This window comes from Myotis lucifugus, unplaced genomic scaffold (assembly GCF_000147115.1).
Source record: "Myotis lucifugus unplaced genomic scaffold, Myoluc2.0 scaffold_45, whole genome shotgun sequence".
Classification (NCBI taxonomy): Eukaryota; Metazoa; Chordata; class Mammalia; order Chiroptera; family Vespertilionidae; genus Myotis; species Myotis lucifugus.
Genome location: NW_005871093.1, coordinates 553496 through 558664, shown reverse-complemented (window position 1 = coordinate 558664; position 5169 = coordinate 553496). Strand labels below are relative to the sequence as shown.

At 41.5% G+C, this 5169-nt stretch overlaps 1 pseudogene; it reads left to right on the top strand.

Annotated features, from left to right (window-relative positions):
* The first annotated feature begins 484 nt into the window (after window positions 1-484).
* On the top strand, window positions 485-1243 carry LOC106697065 (annotated as a pseudogene).
* Window positions 1244-5169: the final 3926 nt, after the last annotated feature.

The following is a 5169-nucleotide window of genomic DNA, read 5'->3' as shown; positions in this document are numbered from 1 at the left end:
CCAAAGAGGCCCATCATAATTAAAATGCAAAAGGTTAAAGACAAAGAGAGACTCTTATAAGTAGCAAGAGAAAAAAACAGTTACCTACCAGGAAACTCCCATAAGACTGTCAGCTGATTTCTCAACAGAAACTTTGCAGGCCAGAAGGGTGTGGCAAGAAATATTCAAAATGATGAGCACGACCAGAATGGCTCAGTGATTGAGCATCAACCCATGAACCAGGTCTTGGTTTGATTTCCAGTCAGGGCACATGCCTCGGTTGCAGGCTCGATCCCCATTGGGGAGTGGGGGTGGGGAGGAATGTGCTGAAGGCAGCCGATCAATGATTCTCTCTCATCACTGTTGTTTCTCTCTCTCTCTCTCTCTCTCTCTCTCTCTCTCTCTCTTTGCCCCTCCCTCTCTGAAATCAATAAAAACGTATTTTTAAAAAACTATTCAAAGTGATGAAAAGCAAGGACCTACAACCAATATTACTCTACCCAGCAAAGCTATCATTTAGAATAGTAGGACAGATAAAGAGCTTCCCACACGCCCACGTTCCCTGAGGCGGCTGCGGAGGAATCTGCTAGGCCTTGGGGTGGTTCCTGGTGACCATGGCCTTCACCCTGTACTCGCTGCTGCAGGTGGCTCTGCGTCAACACCATCGCTGGCTGCAGGAGGAGGTTTCCTCAAGAACATTGGCTGGGGAACAGACCAGGGAATTGGCGGTTTGGAGAGGAGCCAAGAATTAAATATCAGCTAATGAACCTTATTCGATCTGTAAGAACCGTAATGAGTGCCATTGATAATAGTAAACTCAGTTGCCATTGTATTGCTTTTACTATTTAGGTGAAGGTCAGTGGAGGAAATGGAGACTCAGAAGAGCTGCCAGCAGAAGTTATCACTTTGATCTTTATTGGAATATACATATCTTAGCTGGCTGTCCCTGTACTTGACAAAAATGTAAATATGATAATAAAACCAGAGTCCCTATTTATCTGATTCTTAAAAATGTTGCACTTATAGTTTCATTATAAAAAGATCAGATCATCAGAGGCAGCAATTATCCAGGATTGGAATACATTTGATTGCTGACTGTTAATAAAAGTTTGTGCTATGGTAAAGATTGTTCAAAGGGTGCAGGACTGCCACTTCTGTGTTTTTAGAGCTTTTTCTCTCACTTCTCAGGGATGATTTTTATTTATTTTTATTTATTTTTTATTTTTTCTGGTGCCCTTGATTGGAATTGAACCTGGGGTCCTTCAGTCTGCAGGCCAATGCTCTATCCACGGCAGGGATGATTTTTTTTTAACTTTTGAAGTTCCTTGTGACTTAGTTATGTTGCTCGGAGAGTGATTATCCTCCTAGATAAAACTTAAAGGATTTTAAAAAGTAATTACTACATATAAAGTGATAAATAGGTAATTGGGATGAATTTATTTTGAACTCCTTGATTAAATATTTTGTCTATATTGTCTTGGCTATGAAAAATTCAAATTTACAGTAACTATCAAGGAGCAATACAGTCTGACTTTAGGAAGATTTATAATTTTGTAAGTCAGATAGTCACATGGCAATTGTGTTTTTGTTTTAAATTATTTTCATGCATTTACTATTTTAGTAATTGGTCTAAATGATAAGACCAGATCAGTATCTACATATTTTCATTGGTAAAAAAGTCTATACCCTTTTACCATGACTTATTTTTTGAAATCAGCATAAACATTAGCCTCTAAGAGCAATCCTAAACAATCACAATTATAAACTATACTATGTAATAAGACTTATCAAGGTAAGACTTTATTGTGAAGCACTTACCTGTCCCACAAGTATCATGTTTCCATTTCTTGGAGTACTACATTAAGGAGTGTGAGTCTTAATTTTATTTCCATTTGTCACTAGGGCATTCATGCTGGGTAAGTTTTGTTTTGTCTTGTTTTTATGTCTTCGACCAGTGGTCGGCAAACTGCGGCTCTCGAGCCGTATGCGGCTCTTTGGCCCCTTGGGTGTGGCTCTTCCACAAAATACCGACTTCTGCGCATGGGCCACGAAGTTTCAATCGCACTGTACGTGTGTGCCCGCACGTGGTATTTTGTGGAAGAGCCACACTCAAGGGGCCAAAGAGCCACATGTGGCTCGCGAGCCGCAGTTTGCCGACCACTGTCTTAGATCATTCTGTATTTTACTCATCCCATAATACAGTTGGGTTTTTTTTAATATATTTTATTGATTTTAGAGAGGAAAGGAGAGGGGGAGAGAGAAACATCAATGATGAGAGAGAATCATTGATTGGCTGCCTCCTGCATGCCCCCCACTGGGGATTGAGCCCACAACTCAGGCATGTGCCCTTAGCCAGAATCGAACCCGGGACCCCTCAGTCTACAGGCCAATGCTCTATTCATTGAGCCAAACCAGCTAGGGCCCATAATACAGTTTTATGCAGAAAGATTAAAACTATGTAAATGTGTTCTGTTTTTTTTTTTTTTTCGAGAAATTATGGATTATAATATTTAAAAGGGGTAGAATTACATCTTTGTTTATAGCACAATGTTTGTAAAGTAAAATTTCCAAGTCAAAAAAAAAAAAGAAAAGCTTCCCACACAAGAAAAAGCTAAAGGAGTTCATCATCACCAAACCAGTATTACATGAAATGTTAAAGGGCCTTCTTTAAAAAGAAGAAAAAAAAAGATTAACAAAATGGCAATAAATGCATATCTATAAATGCATATCTATCAACAATTCAATCTAAAAAAACAACAAAAAAAGGATGAAGCAGAACAGAAACAGACTCATGGATGCAGAGAACATTTGACAGTTGCCAGATGGGAGGGGGTTTGAGGAAATGGGTGGAAAAGGTAAGAGGATTAAGAAGTACAAACTGTTGTTACAGAATAATCACAGAGATATAAAGTACAGCACAGGCAACATAGTCAATGCTATTCTCATAACTATGTATGGTGTCAGGTGGATACAAAGTTTATCTGGATGATCACTTAGTAAGATATACAATGTCTAATCACTGTTGCACACGTGACACTAATATACTATTTTATGTCAACTATAATTGAAAAATAAAAAAAGATTTTGACGTGTTTTTTTTTAAGTTTAACCTATATGAATAAAGATAAAAATTAAAAGAAAAGTGAGATACTAGGAGAAAATATGTATAACACATATAACAAAGAATTAACTAATGTATCTAAAATCCTCTTACTCAGTCAAGATGGGGGCATAGTTAAACAGGCACTAACATCCTCCCACAACCACATTATAAAATACAACTAACCACAGAACAACCATCATTCAGAACTGCCTGAAATCTCGCTGAATGGAAGCCCTACACCTAGAGAATTAAAGAAGTAACCACATTGAGACTGGTAGGAGGGGTGGAGGCACGGAACAGGCTGGTCCAAAATCCACATGTGGCGTTTTTTAAGGGAAGGATACCTTGGCTGAGTAGGTTTCCTGTGAAGAGCAAGTGTGGTCCCAGCCCCACACTAAAACCACCAGCCCAGGATGCCAATGTCAGGAAGAGAGATCTCCCTAAGTTCAGGCTGTAAAAACCAGCAAGAATTGTAGCTGAATGGACACAGAGGCTGTGGAAGTCCAAGGTGTTCCACTTAAAGGGCTGGAGCATGGACTTCCTTGGACTCACTCCCTCCGAACTCCAGTGCTAGGGCAGCAGCTTAAAAGGATCCAGGGACATAGGGGGAGTAACCACCTTGTCTGGCATCAGGATAAGAACTTGGGGGCAGCTTTCTCCCAGACAAAAGTGTTGGCAAACGTCACTGTCCTATGCTGAGACCTCCCGTGACAAAGAACCGACTGACAGGTGCCATATCCGAGTTTCCATCAACCTGTCTCACACTGTTCACCTGGCCTTCGTGACTCCCTGAGACCTCACCCCACCCAAGCTGTTTGCAGTGGTCTTTCCATATGAACAGCTTGTCCTGGCTCAGGCTTCAGACTTTTTTAAAATCTCTCAAACAAGTAGCAGCTGGCCTCAGCATGCCATATAACTCTCAATAAGAGGCCCCAGACCCAGCACTAGTAGCAGCCTGCCTTGGCCTCTCCTGGGCACCTCCAAACGCAACACAAGCAGTAGCCATCTGCAGATCACTCTGTAGCTCATGCCAGGTGGCCCCAGGCAGGGCTCAGGCAATAGCTGACTTTGCACCCTTCAGGAGGCCCCAAAGCCAGTGCACCCCATGGTCAGCTTCAGAGCACACCTGATTACAACCCTACCACATCCACTACCAACACATGCTCAAGAGGCAGGCTTGCAGAGCACCAAAGCCCCACTAAAGCAAGTCCTGCTCCATAGGGGTGTCTCCTGCACAGCAACTCTCCCATTGTAGTAGCTGCTGGTCCACACAGCCAACTGGCCTGGGGGTCAATCCCTCCCAGTGAGGCCAACAGCAAGCAAGGGTCAACTACAGTGGGAGAGTACACACCTAGAGTGCCCAGCTCAGGTGACTGGGGAGGCTGAGCCCCTGGGGAGGCCGTACAGGACACCTACTACACAAGGCCACTCTACCAATTCCAGGAGACATAGCAGCTCTACCTAATACATAGAAATAAACACAGGGAACAACCAAAATGTGGAGACAAAGAAAAATGTGCCAAACGAAAGAACAGAAGAAATCTCCAGAAAAAGAACTAAGTGAAATGAAAACAAGCAAACTACCAAATACAGAGATTAAAACAATAGTTATAAGGATGCTCAAGCTTCAAAGAATTTAGTAACATTTCAAGGAACTTAATGACAACATCAAGGAACTTAGAGAGAACATCAATGACATAAAAAAGGACCAGTCAGAAATGAAGTATACACTATCTGAAATGAAGAATAATTTACAGGGAATCAACAGTAGAGGACACAAAGAATCAAATCAGCAATTTGGAATATGAAGAAGCAAAAAACCCCCACCCAAACAGCAAAAAGAAAAAAGCATCCAAAAATATGAAGATAGTGTAAGGAGCCTCTGGGACAACTTCAAGCATACCAACATTTGCATCATAGGGGTGCCAGAAGAAGAAGAGAGGGAGCAAGAAATTGAAAACCTATTTGAAGAAATAATGACAGAAAACTTCCCTTACCTGGTGGAAGAAACAGACATACAAGTCCAGGGAGCACAGAGAGTACCAAACAAGAGAAACTCAAAGAGTCCCACACCAAGACATATAATT